Here is a 22,389-nt window from a genome sequence, read left to right on the forward strand (position 1 = left end):
TAGCTGCGAAACTAAGTCCAATACCAAGCTAAACTATATATATATATATAAATATATATATATATATATATATATATATATATACATATATATATATAAATATATACATGTATACATATAATGTATATATATACATATACATATATACATACATACATATACATATATATATACATATACATATTTATATTCATATACATATATATACATATTAATATGGAATCCTGATATATACATATACATATATATATATATATATATATACATGTACATATACATATACAGTACATATAAGTCAGGTTGACTTAGTTAACCTGTCGGAATGTCTCAACACACACACACACACACACACACACACACACACACACATATATATATATACATATATATATATATATAAATATATGTGTGTGTGTGTGTGTATAAATATACATATATATACATATATACACATATATATACATATGTATATACATACATATACCTATACATACATATACCTATATTATATATATATATATATATATATATATATATATATATATATATATATATATATATATATAGCATATACCTATACATATGTACATATGTATATTATGTATATTATATACATTATATATATATATATATATATATATATTTGTATGCATATACATGTATATATATATATATATATATATATATTTATCTATATACATATATATATGCATATACATGTACTGTATATGTATATTCATATATAGAAATATATTGTATATATATACATATATATATATGCATATACATATGTATATTTGTATATAAATATATACTATATATACACATATATATACATATGTATATACATGTATATATATATATATATTTATATATATATATATATATATATGTATATATATATATATGTATATATATACATATATATACATATACATACATATATAAATATATATATATATATATATATATATACTCTATACGTAAGCATACATTCCATAGACATTCATCATGTGCATTGTACGAAATTTTCTCCTTTGATCATGACTTTTCACTGTTCGTTCCTTCTTCATCCATCTGTGCTCCTTGTACCTCCCCGTTTCTCCAAGTTATCCTCGTCTATTCCCCCCTTCCTCTTTGTCCATTTCTCTCCCCGTTGTGGCACCATTTATCCCCCCCAAATGTTAATCTACCTACGAATTGATTGACCAAACACATTTGAGACCGGGCCCAGGCAGATTATTTCCCTTGCGTTGGGGCGACTTTTTTCTCCCGCTGCTGCTATTGGTTGTTACATGTGACCCCGCCCCCTCTACCACGTCAATCAGCGTGGTGGGCCCCGATTGGCCGAGCCCGGACGGGTGGCTGCTGGTAATTGGCGGGCAGGGGGGCAAAGTGCCGGCAATACGGTACGCAGCATAGTATTAGTGCTTCACCGTGCCTTACTTTATAATTTATGGCCCTTCGATGTACTGGGCCAGTTGATTTTAATCTCGAATGGGCTGGCTCGCGTTGAGGCGTTATTTGCTTTGCCGTCGGGGCAGCGGCGGCGGCGGCGGCGGCAGTGGGGAGGGAGATGGAAAGCACGACTTCCAAAAAGAGAAGTGGAAGAAAAGGAGGGAGAAGGGAAAAGGAGGGAGGGAGGGAGAGGGGAGAAGGAGGGAGGGAGAAGGGAAAAAGAGGGAGGGAGAAGGGAAAAGGAGGGAGAAGGGAGAGGGGAAAAGGAGGGAGAAGGGAGAGGGGGAAAGGAGGGGAGAAGGGAAAAGGAGGGAGGGAGAAGGGAAAAGGAGGGAGGGAGAAGGGAAAAGGAGGGAAGGAGAAGGGAGAAGGGAAAAGGAGGGAGGGAGAAGGGAAAAGGAGGGAGGGAGAAGGGAAAAGGAGGGAGGGAGAAGGGAAAAGGAGGGAGGGAGAAGGGAAAAGGAGGGAAGGAAAAGGGAAAAGGAGGGAGGGAGGAGGGAAAAGGAGGGAGGGAGGAGGGAAAAGGAGGGAGGGAGAAGGGAGGAGGGAAAAGGAGGGAGGGAGAAGGGAAAAGAGAAAAGGAGGGAGAAGGGAAAAGGAGGGAGTAGGGAAAAGGAGGGAGAAGGGAGAAGGGAAAAGGAGGGAGAAGGGAGTAGGGAAAAGGAGGGAGAAGGGAGAAGGGAAAAGGAGGGAGAAGGGAGGAGGGAGAAGGGAGGAGGGAGAAGGGAGAAGGGAAAAGGAGGGAGAAGGGAAAAGGAGGGAGAAGGGAGAAAGGAAAAGGAGGGAGAAGGGAGAAAGGAAAAGGAGGGAGAAGGGAGAAGGGAAAAGGAGGGAGAAGGGAAAATGAGAGAGAGGGGGAAAACAAGTGTGGAGAGAGAAAACGTAGAGAAGGAAAAATAGGAATGAAGGAGATGAGTAGGAAGGAGGGAGAGAAAGAACAGGAAGGAGAGGGGAAGAATAAAGAGTAGTAAAGAGGGAGAGGAAGAATAGAAAGGAGGGAGAATAACAGGAAGGAGGGAGAGGAAGAACAGGAAGGAGAGAGGAAGAATAAAGAGTAGTAAAGAGGGAGAGGAAGAATAGAAAGGAGGGAGAAGAACAGGAAGGAGGGAGAGGAAGAATAGGAGGGAGGGAGAAGAAGAACAGGAAGTAGGGAGAGAGAACAGAAAGTAGGGAGAGGAAGAATAGGAAGGAGGGAGAGGAAGAATAGGAAGGAGGGAAAGGAAGAATAGGAGAGAGGGAGAGGAAGAAAGGAAGAAGGGAGAGGAAGAATAGGAATGAGGGAGAGGAAGAATGGGAAGGAGAGGAAGAATAGGAAGAAGAGGAAGAATGGGAAGGAGGGAGAGGAAGGGAAAAATAGGAAGGAAGGAGAGGAAGAGAAAGAATAGGAGGGAGGAAGAGGAAAAATAGAGAAGAGGTAAAGGAAGAATGGGAAGGATAGGAATGAGGGAGAAGACGAAGAGCGAGGGAGAGGAAGAATAGGAAGGAGGGAGAGGAGGAATAGAAAGTATGGAGAAGAAGAATAGGCAGGAGGGAGAGGAAGAATAGGAAGCAGGGAGAGGAAGAATAGGAATGAGGAAGAAGAAGAATAGGAAGGAGAGAAGAATAAAGAATTATAGAATAGTAAAGAGGGAAGGGAAGAATAGGAAAGGGGGAGAGGAAGAATAGGAAGGGGGAGAGAGGATGAATAGGAAGGAAGGAGAGGATGAATAGGAATGAGGAAGAGGTAGAATAGGAATGAGGAAGAAGCAGAATATGAAGGAGAGGAAGAATAAGAGGGAGGGAGAGGAAGAACAGGAAGGAGGGAGAAGAAGAATAGGAATGAGGGAGAGGAAGAATAAGAATGAGAGGATGAATAGGAAGAGGGGTGAGGAAAAGGACGAATTAGGAAGAGGAAGAGGACGAATTAGGAAGAGGAAGAGTAAGAAGGAAGGGGAGGAAGAGCAGGAAGGGGAATGGAGAAAAGAAGAAAAGGAGGAAGAGGTGGAAGAACAAGAAGAAATAGAAGGGGAGGAGGGAAAGCCAAAGGAAGAAGAAGAAAGGAAAAAAAGGAAAAAGGAGGAGAGCAACAGGAGAAAGAGGGAGTAAGTGGAGAAGGGAGAGTAAGGGGAGAAGGGAGAGTAAGGGGAGAAGGGAGAGTAAGGGGAGAAGGGAGAGTAAGGGGAGAAGGGAGAGTAAGGGGAGAAGGGAGAGTAAGGAGAAAAGGGAGAGTAAGGGGAGAAGGGAGAGTAAGGGGAGAAGGGAGAGTAAGGGGAGAAGGGAGAGGAAGGTAGGGGGAAGAGAAAGGGGAAGAGAAAGAGGAAGAGAAAGGAGAAGAGGAAGGTGAAGAGGAAAATGAGGAGGAAGAAGAAAAAGAATAGGAGGAAGGAGAGGAAAAGGCGAGGAAGAGGAAGAGGAAGACGAAGGGGAAAGAAAGGAGGTAGAAGGCATGCGAAGGGGACAAACAAAGGGACAAGCATAGGGGAACGAGGAGGAGCAAGGAAGAAAAAAATTAAGAAGAAGGGGTAGGAGGAAGAGGAGAAAGAGATAGGGGAGGAAAAGGAAAAAGGCGAGGAGGAAAAGGAAAGAGAAGGAAGAAGAGGAAAGGGAAGGAAGAAAGAGAAGAAAGAAGAGGAAGGAAAGGATGGAGAGGAAGGGGAGGATGAAGGGGCAAATGAAGGGGGAAAAGAAAGAGGAAATGGAAGAGAAGAAGGGAGAGAAATGAAAGGGGAGAAAGAAGAGTCAATTGAAGGGGAGAATGAAGGGGAGGATGAAGATGCAAATGAAGGGGAAAAGGAAGAGGAAATGGTAGGGGAGAAGAAAGAGAAATGGAAGGGGAGAAGAAAGGTGCAATTGAAGGGAGGAAAAAAGAGGCAATTGAAGGGGGGAAGGAAGAGACAACTGAAGGGATGAGGAAAGATGCAATTGAAGGGGAGAAGGAAGAGGAAATTGAAGGGGAGAAGGAAGGTGCACTTGAAGGGAGGAGGGAAGAGACAATTGAAGGAGAGAAGGAAGAGGAAACTGAAGGGAGGAAGGAAGAGACAATTGAAGGAGAGAAGGAAGAGGAAATTGAAGGTGAGAAGGAAGGTGCAATTGAAGGGAGGAAGGAAGAGACAATTGAAGGAGAGAAGGAAGAGGAAATTGAAGGGAAGGATGAAGAGGAAATGGAAGGGAAGAAGGAAGAGGCAATTGAAGGGGAGAAGGAAGAGGCGATTGAAGGGGAGAAGGAAGAGGCAATGGAAGGGGAGAAGGAAGAGGCAATTGAAGGGGAGAAGGAAGAGGAAATGGAAGGGAAGAAGGAAGAGGCAATTGAAGGGGAGGAGTCGAGGAAAGGGGGAAGGAAAGGAGAGTGCAAGGAAGATGAAAAGGAAAGTGGAAGAATTCGAGGGAAATACAAGAGGTGGAGCGAGGTGGACGAGAAGAAGGTGGGGATGGTGGAAGGAGTAGGTGGAGGAAAAGACAGTGTAAGAGGGAGTGACATGAGTGAAGGTGAACATAAATCAGGAGGAAAAAGGAGGTGAGGATGGACGGGAGGGAAGAGGAGGAGAAGGGAGAGGGAAGGAAGACAAGGAGGGAGGCAGAGGGAGAAGGAGGGAGGAGTGACAAGGGGGAAGAGGGAGGAATGGGAAGAGGGGGGAAAGGGGAGAAAGGGAAGAAAGGGAAGAGGGGAGGAGGGAGGAGGAAGAGGGGAGGAGGAAGAGGAAAGGGAAGAAGGGGAAAGAGGGAAGAGGGGGGGAAGAGGGGGAAAGAGGGAGGAAGAGGAGGAGGAGGAGGTGGAAGAGGAGGATGGAGGAGGGAGGAGGAGGGGAGAAAAGGAGGGAGGAGGAGGAGAGGAGAAAAGGAGGGGAGGAAGAGGAGAGGAGGGGAAGAAGAGGAGAGGAGGAAGAGGAGAGGAGGGAAGAGGAAGAGGAGAGGAGGGAGGAGGAGGAGGAGGGAGGAGGAGGGGGGAGGGAGGAGGAGGGGGGAGGGGGGAGGAGGGAGGAGGAAGGTTAATCGAAGAGTGGATCCCTGTTATGGTCCGACTATTTTTCTCTTTTCGACTTTGTTGGGTGTGAGACGATGTAGGGGGAAGGACTAATGATAGAGGGCACAGCGTCGGGGCAGGTCAAAGGGGGGGGGGAGACGGAGGGGGGAGGAGATGGGGAGGGAGGAGATGGGGAGGGAGGAGATGGGGAGGGAGGGAGGGAGGGAGGAGATGGGGAGGGAGGAAGGGAGGAGATGGGGAGGGAGGAAGGGAGGAGATGGGGAGGGAGGAAGGGAGGAGATGGGGAGGGAGGAAGGGAGGAGATGGGGAGGGAGGGAGGAGGAGATGGAGAGGGAGGAGATGGGGAGGGAGGGAGGGAAGAGATGGGGAGGGAGGGAGGGAGGAGATGGGGAGGGAGGGAGAAGGAGATGGGGAGGGAGGAAGGGAGAGATGCAGAAGGGGGAGAGGTATTGAAGAGGAGAGTGTCATAGATGAAGGGAGTGGTATATAGGGAGGCATGGGTATGAAGGGAGAGAAGGGTGTGAAGGGAGAGAAGGGTATAAAGGGAAAGAAGGGTGTGAAGGGAGGGGAGGGTGTGAAAGGAGGGAGGTGAAGGGAGTGAAGGGAGTGAGGGGTGTGAATGGAGGGGTGTGAAGGGAGGGATGTGAAGGGAGGGATGCGGAGGGAGGGGTGTAAAAGAAGGGAGGTGAAGGGATGGAGGGTTGTAAAGGGAGGGAAAGGTGTGACGGGAGGGAAGGGTGTGAAAGGAGGGAGGTAAAGGGAGTGAAGGGTGTGAAGGGAGGGAAGGGTGTGAAGAGAGGGAAGGGTGTGAAGGGAGGGAAGGGTGTGAAGGGAGTGAAGGGAGGGGTGTAAAGGGAGGGAGGTGAAGGGATGGAGGGTTATGAAGAGAGTGAAGGGTGTGAAGGGAGGGAAGGGTGTGAAGGGAGGGGTGCGAATAGAGGGAGGGTTGTGAAGGGAGTGAGGGGTGTGAAGGGAGAGGAGGGTATGAAGGGATGGAGAAAGAGATAGGGGGTGGAAATTGGGGATGAAATGGAAGAAGACTGGGATGAGAAAGGGGGTGAGAAAGGGGGTGAGAAAGGATGAGAAACAGGAGAGAAAGGGGTGAGATAGGAGGGTGATGTGAAGGGAATGAGACGGGAATGGGACGGAATGGGACGGGAATGGGAATGAGACGGGGATGGGACGGGAATGATTAGAGGGAACACAGGTACCTACGCCTCACGATCTGCTGATCTTCTTTGTCCCATCATAAATAAATGTTACACACGCGATTACGTATAAAAGAAACCCTGAACTTCACGTTTTCCTCATGTGAGCAAAGCAATGTATTGCAATGCATTTGCAAGCTTCAAAGTTTTTTATGCTAACATGTATAGTTCTGATAAGCATGCAAAAAATCTTGTTCTATCAACAACATAAATACTCAACTCTGTAACATATCAGAATTGATAGAATGCTTGTGCTAATAATAAAATAATGTAACGTCTTCAGGTGGGAGTTGTTAATAATAAAATCGGTAAAATGTTCCTAAAATGTTTTCTTAGAACATTATTCACCTTGCTTTCAGGATTTCGTTGTTGGGATTACAACTTCCACGTAGACTGAAATATTCCCAAATAATATTCTAGAATTAGTTCCTAATACTGTTCTTTACATGTCAACTTTTATGAAAAAATTACCATCACAGAACGCCTGACTTTGATTGAAGTTCTTATACTCTATCAACTCTAACTTGAGCCCACGGGCGTGGACCGGGGAAACCCCCATTGTTTACACATACAGCAATCTGTCTGTGTTAGTCTGTACATTATCTATTAGATATATATATATATATATATATATATATATATTATATATATATATATATATATATATATATATATATATATATATAAAATCAACGCACTTTAATTCTAAACCATCAACATCGAAAAAAAAACCGTAGAGGCAAATGGAGATAAAAATGTATCTCTAGTCACTGGGACCCACTCAGTGTTGTATAAATATATGTATATATATACATATATATATATATATATATATATATATATATATATATATACACTGTATATATATATTCATAAAACGACTACATGATGTTAGGAATGGTTTGGAATTTAAGAGAAAGTTTAGAGAGTATTGTCTTTCTCTCAAATCCCAAGCCATTCCCAACACATGTAGTCGTATTATGAATACATATATATCATATAAACAGATAGCGTACAGACTAGCAGTGAGACAGATCGCCATGCGAAGTTTATCGCCAGATATGTAAACAATGGAGGGGAGGGGTTTCCCCGGACCACGCCCAAGGGCTCAAGTTAGATTCGACAAACTATAATCTATCATCTTTGCTACAAACGCACGTTTATGCCACTTACCATTTAGAATACTTGTAATATCTGTCATGAACCTTAAAATATTTAAGGAAAACATACAACACTAAAGAAAATTATTTTCGTATTTTATTGCGCGCTCTTGTTTTCGTCCATGTTTTCCCGAACTACAAAGGGCGCAGAAGGAATCTGCCCCTTCAAGTGTCACCGTTGGTCTACACACGAAACTTCGTCACATCAGACTCCGGTCAAATCCGAGACTAGAAATGTAATTTATTACCCATTTTATCATTTATTGTCTACATATCTTTTATATAGTATTCAATATTATTCACAATTGTAATTTATATTGAGTTTATCATTACCAATAATATATGATAATTCTCAATTTTTCAATCATAATTAATAATGATTCCACAATTATTCTATATGATTACCCAGTTACTTATTTATCTATATAAGTATCTATTAATTCATCTATTTTCAGCTGCATGCAAATCCCTTTTGTACACGGACTCCCTATTCCACACGTTTCGGTTGACCCTTTGTCCCCTTTCCTTCAAGTGGATTCTTGGATCTAAGAACTGGAAAGTCCTTCGTGTGAGAGGTCTGTGGCCATTCCAGGAACCCAAACCAGCATGAGAAACAGGCTCAAGCAAATTCGCAGCCAAGATGACGGTCACCACGTTACTTATAAGCTTTCTACGAATCGCTGTTTTAACGTTTCCCCTGCAGATGAAAAGGCGGTCTCCCTAATGTAGTACAATTCCAAGGAGGCAATATCTACACCATTGAAGAAGTAAATAAATGTATGAACAAATGAATAAATATATATAAATAGAAAGTATTTACGAAAATAGATCAATAAACACTGAATATATTAAGATAGATAAAGGTATCCAGATTGGAAGAAGTAAATAGATGTATGAACGAATGAATAAATATATATAAATAGAATATATTTACGAAAATAGATCAATAAACACTGAATATATTAAGATAGATCAAGGCATCCAGACCTGGAAGAAGTGAATAAATGTTTGAACAAATGAATAAATATATACTGTATAAATAGAAAATATTTACGAAAATAAATCAATAAACACGGAATATATTAAGATAAAGGTATCCAGACCTGGAATGCTTTCAACAACTCTCTCGTTTCATTCCTTAGCCTTCCAGTAGGCATTCCAGCATTTCCATACTTGGAACCTCAAGAACAAAAAATAAATGTCTTCAACTTACCAGGTTGCCGTCTTGAAGCCTCAAAATGTTCTCACTTTACAGTATATCACTGAAAGTATGGAAAACAAAATCAAATACAGAAGAAAAAAAAAAGGGAATTTTCTTTACCTTCATCATAGATGTGATTATTTGTTTATTGAAAAGAAATGACACCGAAAAACAAACTATTATCATTATTATACAATTATATTACATATTTGATATATATATATATATATTATATATATATATATTATATATATATATATATATATATATATATAATACATATATAGTTACAACTTACATCACCGTCGGAAAAAAGAAAGAGCTGAATACGCAAGTCTATATACGAGTTCGACTGCAAACTGCAAACCTCTTCACTAATACTAAAGAGGATTGCAGTTTGCAGTCGAAATATATAGTCGTGTATTCACCTCTTTCTTTTTTCCGACTGTGGTGTTAGTTATGATTCACAAGCATGTTACATTTCTCATATATGTATATATATATATATATCATATATATATATATATTATATATATATAAATATATATATAACATATATATTATACATGCATACACACACACACGTGGCGCGGTTGGTAGAGTCCCCGACTGTCACAACGGCGGTTCGGGTTCGAATCCTACCCAGGGTTGAAATTATTTCAGTATCGCTGCGCTTCGAGTCGTTACTCCAGCTCTCGTGGGCGGGAGAGTTAGGTGTGTGTGTGTAAGGTCACAGCATTACCCATAGATCGGTCATACGAGCTCTGAGCTCTCTTCCGGGAGGAAAAAAGCTTTCGCTCATGAGTCCAACACGTGATCCAAAGACCAAGGTGAAAACACACACACACACACGCACACACTAACAAAAAACTAAATCAGCATGAGACGTTGGTTCAAAGGCCTTTGCAAATCCGAAGTGAAGATGGGGAATCAACCACATCACCCCGCACAGAAAACAGGATCTAGTCCATGTTAGTAAACCCACTGTCCCGACCCATCGGGACAAGGATAAGTAGCTTCTTCCGTTCGGCAGCCCGGTTTCTCAATAATAATAATAATAATAATAATAAAAAAAAAGATATATATATATATATATATATTTTATATATATATATATATATATATATATTTATATGTGTGTGTGTGTGTGTGTGTGTGTGTGTGTGTGTGTGTGTGTATTTAATTATTTTAATTATATACTTTTTTTCTATTTCATTCCATCTTATCTAATTTGGTTTTATTTTGCTATCATTGTACGTCCTACCGGGATAGTACATTTCCTCCTGATTAAAGGCAACAGAATTAACAAAGGACTAGAATAGCGAATATTATACAAAACACGATTTATCGGGATACTTTATAAGCAAGAAAACATCCACACGATGCTCATCACGACGGATCGGTGTCTTCTTATGGCAGCGTTTCCCCCCCCCCTTTTTTTATTTTTTTATGGTGACCCCGCTATGATCTTCATGATATAACCACAACCCCGCTAATCGTATATGTGTTAATGTATATGACTAGTTGTTGACTGTCAAAAGTAGGGGACAAGTATAATAGATATGTGTGTAAGAAAGGTATTGTAAGGTTATAAAAGACAAAGTTAACATCACGGTTATTGTATTGAAATCATACAATTTTGAGAAAGAGGGAAAAAAACAACAAAAAACATACAAGATGCCTTGGCGACCACAGAAAAAACGCTTGACAACCCCAGTATTGGGAAATGGTGTCTTATGGTAACCTGTAGAAGACTCTGTACCTGAACAGCCATCCATCGTGTTACCTTCCAGTTCAATTATCAAAGTATTTCGTTCACCACTTTCCCAGCCTGTTAGCCTTGCTCTTCACATTCATATCATTATCATCCAAAATACTCGTCGACAATTTCAACTAGTCACTTTAACGCCACATCGCTGTTCTCAATGAAAATTACGCCATCCGTGTTTACCACAATATCTAAATACCAGACATTTGTTTTTCATAATTCCATCCGATAATATATTACATAATCAGAATGAAACAATATTCCCTTTCCCCGTATCCATTTCCATATTTCTTCCATAATTTACATTCGTCCTGAACAGCGTGATGGACTAGTGATCGACAGCTATTCCCATCCCGAGTGAGTACTCAAGAGGGCTCACTGTCCTTGTACACACAACAAGCATGTCCCCTTCTTCAGGAGGAGTAACAGGGGTTTGTTATTGTGAAGTTTTCACGCCGAGCAAGGCGCGAACAATGATCCGCGGACATGGCAGCCCGCAACGTTAACCACTATATCACCAAACCGTGTGTGAGTTTGTGTGTGTGTGTGTGTGTGTGTGTGTGTGTGTGTGTGTGTGTGTGTGTGTGTGTGTGTGTGTGTGTGTTCGTGTATGTGCGTGTGTGTGTATGTGCGTAAGTGTGTGTGTATGCGTACGTGTGTGCCTGTGTGTGCGTGTGTGTAGGTGTAGGCGCGTGTGTACGTGCGTTCGCGCATACACATGCATGCATTCGTGCTTGTGTGTGTGCGCACGCGCGCGAGCGCGGTCATACGTGCGCGCGTGTGCAGAAGCACGCCTAATATACACATGGATGACAAAGTAAATGCAAGGTGCGATTCTATATATCATGCTCTTGGTTCATCAAGCCTTAGCGACTCCTCGGTAATTACAATGACTACTTCGCTTAACTTATACTGTATGACTGGGCCAGGCGCATGGTCTCCTCCTCCCAGACAGTGTGGAGCTCGGCAGAAGAATTTACCGTCTCCGGAGTCCCGTGATATATCGATCTCGACGTTCGAGTCCCGAGTGTGACAAATGTCGCTGCCCGTGAAGTAGTAGATGCACGGCCTCTAAACACGTTCTCTCTCTCTCTCTCTCTCTCTCTCTCTCTCTCTCTCTCTCTCTTTAATGTTACGGGTAATTGGCCTGCTTGTACTGGGAGCCCTATACCTTTCCAACAGGGCTCTCATTATCACAAGATAACGTCCCGAAGAATCTAGTGTTATTTCTCAAGCCTTTCCATAAAGAGGGCAAAATTTTACTGGGGTAAAATAGGTAAAACAAATTAAAAAGATAAGTAGATAAATGAATAAATAAGCAAGACTTAAAAGGTTAATGAAAATAATTAGAATTAGATTTTTGGTTCTCTTCTTTAAAAGTATAGGACGTACATGATGAAACCACGCCAAAAGAAACATGCCTGCGGCCGAAGATGCCACGTTAGCCTTATGTCCACTGACAACCACATCCACTGGAAGCAACCGAAAGAACCATCGGAGGATCGAGATTAAGTTTTCATACTCACGAGGGCGAATAGCAACCAAACGCGCCACTGCAACACCCTTACGTTATGTACAGATGGCTTTACTTATAAGTACTACAGCAGCTGAAGACTTCACGTCGTAAATCTAAGGCCCAATTTCCTTATATCACGCACAAACACAGGCGCGCGCGCGCACGTCAACTGTTTAATGTCACCAAAACAGAAATGAATGATTATATGAAGACAAGTGATTTGTATTTCTCTAGTCGATACAAACTTATATAGCGCTGTTGATAATCAATTGAAAAAAAAAAAATACAGATTTTGGAGAAGAGCCAGAAAAGACAGAAAGGGAGGTGGAGTGACGATAGTGAAGAATGACCCAACAGCGGATAAGGTCATACTTGGTGAAGGTGGGGCTGAGGCGATAAATCTGAAGATTATACCCAAGGGAAAAGATAAGAGAGACTTTGAGGTAGCAGATACCTCCCCTCCCTGCAAAAACGGGGACATGGAACAAATCTAAATATCAAGAAATGTAGGACAAATCTATTCACAGTAAAGTCTTGAACAGAGTTACAATACAATTGTGGCGGGTGACTTAAACTGTAAAGAGGTCAACTGGGAGGATTAGTAAGCAAAAGGAAGTGAAGAAATGCGGGGTAATACGCTGTTGAATATAGTAATAGAATATATATAAACTACATGTGACACTACATGTGATGAAAACTTTCGAATGTAACCAAGTTCCCAAGTAGATACTTAAGAAATGCATTGAATGACTAGTGGACGAGATTCAAACCAAAATTAAGCGTTCACTCGAAGAAGGTATAACGCCTCAGGAACGAAAGGGGGCCAATGTGGTGCCAATCAACGATGGTGGAAGCAAAGACAAATCTGGGAATAACAGACCAGTATAGCTGATCAACACGATAGCAAAGTTGCATGATACAATTATGAAAGAGACCTAGAAGAGTAAGATATTCTGGCAGGTAACCAATCTGGATTCAGAAATAAATTACCATCTATTTCAAATTTGTTAAGTTTGTTCATGATGGAAAGTAGATGTGCTACAAGAGAGAGACGAATGGACTCTGTAACTATGTCCCTTTGTGAGTGTGTGTGTGCGCGCGCGCGCGTGTGTATGTCTTTATAGGAGTGCGTATGTGTACATGGTGAGTTTTCATCATTTGTTGACATTTATTTACACAATTTCGCGCATGGCCATGCTGTATGTATTCATTTATTTACTTATTATTTTTTAATTTACCTATTTATTCATTCATATACTGTATATACAGTATATACATATGTATCTGTCTCGCTTTCTTCCAAGAAGTTAAGATTTCATCTCCTAGTAGCAGATCAACTCACGGTCAGGTTTTCCTACGACGAGAAGGTAATTTGAACGATGAAAACGTAATGAGCAAATATTCCCAAGGGAAGATTCTCATCGTCAAGTCTCTTCACAGTTGTCATCCAATAAAACCCCGTTTAGGGTACTGACTGCACACGTCTTATACAGTCAGAACTTCAAGACTTCAGTGCCACCCCTACGGACCAGAACCACACAGCATTTTTATGCTGCTTTTAACTTTTAGTATCCCTGTGATCTGCTTCCCTGTAAGTCTCTTTTCTATATCTCTGGAAACGAGTTCACCTCTTCGTGCGGATTTACCCTCAACCATTTGATTAATTGTTATTTGTGTTTACTAAAAGAGTATACAAATATACGGATCAGAACATAAACACTCCCTTCCCCCTACCTCCCCTTCTCTTTCCCCGTCTCCCTTCCCTTCCCCTTTCCCGTCTCCTTCCCCTTCCCCTTTCCCGTTTCCCTCCCCTTCCCATCCCCGTCTCCCTCCCCTTCCCCTTCCCTGTCTCCCCATCCCCGTCACCCTCCCCTTCCCCGTCCCCGTTTCCCTCCCCTTCCCCTTCCCTGTCTCCCCGTCTCCGTCCCCGTCTCCCTCCCCTTCCCCTTTCCTGTCTCCCTCCCCTTCCCCTTTCCTGTCTCCCTCCCTTCCCCTTCCCTGTCTCCTTCCCCTGTCTCCCTCCCTTTCCCCTTTCCTTGTCTCCTTCCCCATCCCCGTCTCCCTCCCCTTCCCCTTCCATGTCTCCCTACCCTTCTCCTTCCCCGTCTCCCTCCCTTTCCCCTTCCATGTCTCCCTCTCCTTTCCCTGTCTCCTTCCTCATCTTCCCCTTCCCCTTCCCTGTCTCCTTCCCCTTCCCCGTCTCCCTCCCTGTCTCCTTCCCCTTCCCTTTCCCCGTCTCCCTCCACCTCCCTTTCCTCATCTCCCTCCCCCTCCCCTTCCCTGTCTCATTCCCCTTCCCCTTCCCCGTCTCCCTCCACCTCTTCCCGTTCCTAGTCTCCCTCCCCCTCCCCTTCCTCTTCCCTGTCTCCCTCCCCTTCCCCTTTCCCGTCTCCCTCCTCTTCCTTTCCCTTCCCCGCCCACTGTATCTCTTCCCATTTGCTCTCTCCCTCCCCTCACTTTCTCTTCAACCTCACTTTCTCTCCCTCTCCCCCACTCTCTCTTTCCCCACGTCTCTCTCCTTTACATCGTCTCCCTCCCTCCCGCTCCCCTCCTCCTCCTCCTCCTCTTTCCTTCTTCCCTCCTTTCCCGAACACACACATCGAAAGAAGACAAACTCGAGAGCGCGCGAACCTAGTCCCACCCACACATATCAATATTCCGAGAATCATCGTTTATTCAGTTCCAAACAAGGTACGACTTGAACGAAAAGAAACGAAAATCATCACAATCCGACCCGAGATATGCACGTCACGACCGTGTGATAAAAAGGGGAAAAAGAGAAAAAAGTCATAATGCAAATACAATTCCTGCGGCGTATCACTGGTGAGAAGCGTGGAGAGGAGAAGGAAAAAAAAATAATAATAAAAATGAAAATAAAAAAGGGACCATATATCAGCGAGTGCATGACTTGATGTTCCCATCCCGAGTGACTAGGTCCTTCACGAGAGGAACCGGAACCGACAGACAGACTGACAGAGACCGAGACAGACAGACAGACGCGACAGACAATCTCTGTTTTCGATAAGAGGAGAACCGCCCAGATGTGTCGCCGGTTCAATACAGCTAAGGCAAAGACAACCGTTCAGAAATACGCCAATATAATTAACTTTGCATTATATTTCCGTTGCAATATATATTTCACATCGGGCACAAAATGTCATGTTTTTAATACTAGCAACTATCCTCTCTTCGTCGTTATATATAGACACAGACAGATAAGCTAAGGCTGTCTCTCACACATACGCATACGGAGAGGCAGATATACACATTGACACACACACACACACACACACAAATACACACACAAACACACACAGACATACACACAAACACAAACAGACACACACACACCCAGACCGCACACACAGACGAACACACGAACACAGACACACACATACACACATTCAAACACACACACACACACACACACACAAATAGAGAAGGAAGAATTTGTCACACGTTTTCTTGGTCACTCCTGCAGCCCTCCCCAACTCCCACTTCGAGGATGACATTTGCTCTCATTCTCTCTCTCTCTCTCTCTTTTCTTCTTTCTTTCCTCGGCCACCCCGTGAGCCCTCGGACGTATCATTACGGAAATGCTTTTCCCTGAAAAAGGAAAATCAAATCACCGCCTCGAATCGGGGGAATCTCTGGTCAGCTACCAAGGAGAAGGTGGGTGAGAGCTCGTCCGACCGGAGCAAATTTTCAACACAGATGGGTTTGTTTGGGGGCACGGCGTAAACACACTACAATACTTCCCTCTGTCGTCTCGTTCACGCGGCGTGCGTGCGTACGCGTGCTTTATGTACGTATTATGCACGTATGTATATGAATGCATGTGTCATATATATATATATATATATATATATATATATACACATTATATATATATATATATCCAGATATATACATACACACAAATATATACATGTATATATGTATATATATATATATATATGTGTGTGTGTGTGTGTGTGTGTGTGTGTGTGTGTTATATACACACACACACATTGTTAGTAGGTCCTCACTTCAGTCGTCACTCACTAGTCCTCACCTAAGGGAATCACTCGTGGGGCCCCAGGATGACTAACCAGCGCTAGGGTCTGCCTTATGACCATCACACAAAGCCTCCTTCAGGAAAAACACGTGCAGCTCACCAGCCTCAACGATGACTACCTCGCCCACGTGACACGGGGACACTGGACCTATTGAGGAACGCCTACTCTCTTCGTGAGTCACCGGCGTCAGAACGGTTTGCCTCCGACTTCCCACGCAGCACAAGTGACCTCACGGCAATTAGGAGTCCGTGTATATAAAGGATGAACCAACGTCCGAAGATGCAAATAGACTCTGAGAAGCATACATGAGCCTAGCTCGCTGCTTCTTGCTTTCTTACCTCCCCCCCCCCTTTTCCTCTCTCGCAAGCAGATCGTCCGGGGACAAGTCTTGGAACAAAGTTGTCGCCTCCCTCACCATCTCGTTCCCTGCCCTGGCGCCCAACATTCATTGCTAATAAAAACCAACTCTCCATCAGTTTGCATTCGAGCAGCCTAACTTTTGGCGCCCAACGTTGGGCATGAACCACCAGCCTAATACCCACACAAACACACACACATATATATATATATATATATATATATATATGCAACACACACATATACATATATAATACATATACATTACATATATATACATATATATACATACAATATATATATACATATATATACATACATACATATACATACATATATACATATACATACATATATACATATACATACATATATACATATACATACATATATATATATATATATATATGTACACATATGCATATCTATACACACATATAAACATGCAGTGGAAAAAGTACAACGGCGAGCCACAAAATTGATTCTAAATATCAAAAATAAATCATACGAAAATCAACTAAAACATGAATCTGTTTTCCGTAAAGAAGGGTAGACTCAGGGTTGACTTAATACATGTCTATGATTCTAAATGAAATTGACATCAAAAGTTACAAAATTTTCACACTAAATGAGAATCTGACATAAAATAATGGTCTCAAACTGTCTGGAAATAGATTTAATTTGGAAGTGGGTAGAAACAACTTCGCCAACCGTGTAGTTAATGAATGGAATAAACTTCCTGCAGAGGCAGTGCAATGCAGTTCAGTTCGAAGCTTTAAGTTTCGTTTACATAAACACCTGAGCAAGATGCTGTAATGCCTGCCATTTATTTTATATTGTTTATTTGTTTATTATTTGCCTGTTTATTATTGTTTGTTTGATTTTCATTTATTATTATTTGTCAATTTATTACTATTTATTATTGACCTGTTTGTTTGTTTTATTCATTGTTATTCATATTATTATAATTTATTTTTATCATTATTACGTTATTTCGCATCCAACCTAGACATGGACCAAAAGGTCTCCTGTCGGCATGCTCCTCCTTTGCAATACTGATACATATATATATACATATATATATATACTTATGTATACTCGTATATATAATGTATACACGTGTATAATATATATATATATATATATATATATATATATATATAAACAGACACACAAATATGAATAGAGAAAGGAATGGAGAATAAGAATAGAGAAAGAGTAAGAGAAGCGAGAGAGAGAGCAAAATGTAGAAAAAAAATCTTAAGTGAAATGTTAACAAATTTGTCTATACGATAAGAAAAAGTCCAAATTGGCCTACATAAAGACCCACAAACAATAAAGACTATTGGTCATGCCATCTGGAGGCCCTGGAACATGGATTTTTTTTTTTCAACCCAGTTCTGATTATCACTCAGAATAAAAGAATTTCTTAACAAATTTAAGAATTATTACAAAGTCAGAGGCAATCCTACAGGAATTCAGTGAAAGAGAAAATTGTAAATTTTCCATGAATGAAAACATTAATTTTGTGATAAGTAAACACTCCAACCACTTGCAGAAGGAGAAAAGAAGAAAAACAAAAAAAATAAAATCGACAGAACCTAAACTACTTGTTGAAAGTCATGTTCGCAAAATGTTCACGAAACGTTAAAACACAGACTAAGGTTGCGAAGGTTAAAAATAAAATAAATATAAAATAAATAAATAAATCTACGAAGCATAAACATCCAATAAAATATGTCTGGCAGGCTGCACTTACCTGATGCCCCATATAAGGACCTATGCAACTTGTGACGTCACATGGTGCCCAACCTATCAACGGATTCCTTTCGTACCACCTTTATTAGTAATTCGTTTCACTCTTATAAACATTCCGTTTATCTTTTACTTAATCTATTAGAAAACGGAAAGCTGGACTAAAGGGAAACCTTTCAAAGGAATAAAACAAACGCTGAGCTAATAATATGTTATATAACAGGAAGCCCACGTGTGTGTGTGTGTGTGTGTGTGTGTGTGTGTGTGTGTGTGTGTGTGTGTGTGTGTGTGTGTGTGTGCGCGCGCGTTCGTATGTGCGTGTGTACGTGTTTGTAAAACACATGTACTCGTTCTTAGTTAACATACTTCAAACCAATCTTCTCCTCGGGAACAGTGTATCTGACCCTATCTACCAGCATCAAACGTGAAAACAATTTCTCCCCCTCACCCATCTCCCCCCCCCCTCACCCCCGCTCCCCGCCCAAACACCAATGGGACCACAGCACGGGTTTGAAAAACTCGACCTGGGCGGTGATTGGCTAGTCAGGCTGGAGGGTTCGAATCCCGCGTGGGTTGCCCACTTCGTCCATTGCGTTCTCCATGCAGTGGGTGGAGAACACCTGTTCAGTTTTCCATAACGAGCAGCGATTGTTCTTCAGTTGATCAAGAAAAAAATCGATATTCGTGTAGTTTTTGGAAGCAAGTACAAGATTGTCTTTAAATTCATCAGCATTTCTGTTGTGTTTGTGTGTGTGTGTGTGTGTGTGTGTGTGTGTGTGTGTGTGTGTGTGTGTGTATGCATGATTCACCATTGTCTTGGATCATGTGTTGGACTCGTGATCGACAGCTATTTCCTTCCCGGAAGAGAGTTCAGAGCTCATGTGTGTGTGTGTGTGTGTGTGTGTGTGTGTGTGTGTGTGTGTGTGTGTGTGTGTGTGTGTGTGTGTGTGTATGCATGTGTATGTTTATGCATGCGTGTGTATGTCTGTGATTCACCATTCACCATGGTCTTGGATCACGTGTTGGACTCGTGATCGACAGCTATTTCCCTCCCGGAAGAGAGCTCAGAGCTCATATGTGTGTGTGCGTGTGTGTGTATATACGTGTGTACGCATGCGTGTGTGTGTGTGTGTGTGTGTGTGTGTGTGTGTGTGTGTGTGTGTGTGTGCGTGTGTGTGTGTGTGTACAACAGGGACAACAATCTATATACATCCCAAACACTACAGGAGCGCGATCTGCCACTCTCATTTCCAGCACAACTCCAAGAAAAAGAGAAGAAATACTTAAATTCACGACAGGAGACGCTCAACTGTGACCAAAATTCACCCTTGACTTGTGTGGTCACAACTCCAGGACAAGCTGAAGTAACCAGTAGCTGTCGGAATCGAACGCGGGTTCGCGGCGTTCTGAATATACAACCAAACCAAATTTTAATAATACATACACGTCACCCCCAAAAAGGAAAACACTATACTTATATAAACATTCAGCGCATGGAACGTGTGTATGTTTCTTATGACAGATTGAACATTTTTAGAAGCTCCGCCGTGGGCAGGGTTGGGTTCGTATCCCACGGCGGAGCTTCTAAAAATGTTCATATATATATATATATATATTATATATATATATATATATATATATATATATATATATATATATATATATATGTATATATACATGCTAATACGAACACGGGTACGTGTGTTCACTTATGCAAAGTAGACCACTTGGAAAAAGAAACTAACGAAGCAGAGCGCTTTCGTATATTACATCTTCAGTGCAAAAAGTACATAGTTAATAGAAATACATAGATTATATATACATGAGAAAGGAACAAGGACAGTTTACATATATATATATATATATATATATATATATATATATATATATATATATATATATATATATATATATATAGATATGTATCAACCCCGAAACCAAAAATAAAAACTCGCACTCTCCAATATATCACATTGTAATACTTGCTGGCCCGTGCCGAATGGCCGTGTCCGTGGCCGCCCGGGATCTTCTCCCCGTGACGTAATGACACAGTGTTGCAGTAATCAGTATCATCGAAAACGGCCGGCAAGGATGTTACGGTGAACTTCACGGCGTTAAACGGTTAGTAAACGGCGGTTAATGGTTAGTAAACGTCGGTTAACTTTTAGTAAACGGCGGTTAACTTTTAGTAAACGGCGGTTAACTTTTAGTAAACGGCGGTTAACGGTTAGTAAACGGAGATTAACGGTTAGTAAACGGCGGTTAACGGTTAGTGAACGGCTGCTAACGGTTAGTAAACGGCGGTTAACGGTGGCAACGGAGATTCATTACAGCGCCAAGATGAATGGACAACCGTCGCCCTCCAAGTCGGTCTCTCCTCAAAAACACGATCTTATTCTATCCTAGTGATGGCGGCGGTGGTGGTAATGATGATGGGGGTGGGGTGGGGTTGACGGAGGTGGTGATGGTGATAGTAGTGGTGATGATAGTAGTAGTAGTAGCAGCAGCATTGGTGGGACGGTGGTGATGGTACTAGTAGTGTTGGGGGTGGTGGTGGTGATAGTAGTGGTGATGATAGTGGTGATGGTGTTGGTGATAGTGGTGTTGATGATAGTGGTGGTGATGATAGTGGTGGTGGTGATATTGGTGATGATAGTGGTGTCTTAGGCCACGGCGATGGCGGACGCCTCATTGGCCATGGATCTTTCCAGCTAATATTATGATTCAGGAAATGGAGTTTCCACAAATATTGGGAAATGACACCCAAGTGGATGTAATCCAACATTGTACTAAACGCTACAATCTATCAATTTCACCTACTTACTTTTAATTTACTTGTCAATTTAATTCATATACTTGTACATCTGATTTGTCTGTTTATTTGTTTTTATGCATTTCCTTAGTTATTTTGGTAGAGACAGACGATTAATCCAGCTGATGTTAAGGTGCGCCCCCCCCCCAGCTTGAAGGTATTCTAGATGGATCGTTACCCCGTTCAGGGTTAATCTTCCAGCTGCGTTATAGAGTTATATCTATAGATTATCTATATCATTTATCGTGTAGATTATTATATATGACTTTATTCTGGCTATCTCCAGGCGGTTTTCTTCAGCTGAGCGGAACTCGCCTAAGTAAAACGGTACTTTAAGGCAAGTCAATGTCACGTTACAAAGGATTACAAAGGAGAATCATGCCGACAGAAGACCTTTTGGTCCAAAACTAGATCGGTTGCGAAAAAAATATATAAATGATAAGTAAATAAACAAATAATTATAATTATATAAATAATAATAAAATTAATTAAAATAAAATCACCTGGACACAAGGCCTCAGGACGTAACCCCGGGTCACCCGACGTCACACGTCAAACTACTTTATATTACGTCACACTCCGTCACACGTCAAGTTCCGTCACATGTCACATTCCGTCACATATCACGCTTCCTCTCATGTCATCCTCCGTCACATGTCACGATCCGTCACATATCACGATCCCTCTCATGTCACGATCCGTCACATATCACGATCCCTCTCATGTCACGCTCCGTCACATATCACGATCCATCACATGTCACGATCCGTCACATGTCACGATCCGTCACATCACGATCCGTCACATGTCACATTCAGTCATATGTCACACTAATTCACATATCACGCTCCCTCTCATGTCATGCTCAGTCACATGTCACGCTCCGTCACATATCACGATCCGTCTCATGTCACGCTCCGTTACATGTCAGACTGTCACGCGTCACGACGCCGTACTGTCACGCTCTGTCACACGACATGCTCTGTCATGTGTTACATTCTGTCACTATGTCACTCACACGTCACACTATCACAATTCACGCTCCGTCACTTATCATATATCAGATGTCAAGCTCCGTCACTGAGTCACACGTCACGCTATCACACGTCACACCTAATTTATATTTTGCTTTCCA

At 42.0% G+C, this 22,389-nt stretch overlaps 1 long non-coding RNA gene across 1 annotated transcript in view; it reads right to left on the minus strand.

Annotated features, from left to right (window-relative positions):
• The window catches only part of LOC143025209 (uncharacterized), an 868,162-nt gene that overhangs the window by 598,107 nt on the left and 247,666 nt on the right, over positions 1–22,389 (minus strand). The window contains exon 2 of the long non-coding RNA XR_012966369.1: positions 9,001–9,049. This is a non-coding gene — a long non-coding RNA (uncharacterized LOC143025209). The remainder of the gene's footprint in view (positions 1–9,000; positions 9,050–22,389) is intronic.

Source organism: Oratosquilla oratoria, chromosome 5, assembly GCF_046742065.1.
Source record: "Oratosquilla oratoria isolate Oo_2021 chromosome 5, ASM4674206v1, whole genome shotgun sequence".
In the NCBI taxonomy this organism is placed as follows: domain Eukaryota; kingdom Metazoa; phylum Arthropoda; class Malacostraca; order Stomatopoda; family Squillidae; genus Oratosquilla; species Oratosquilla oratoria.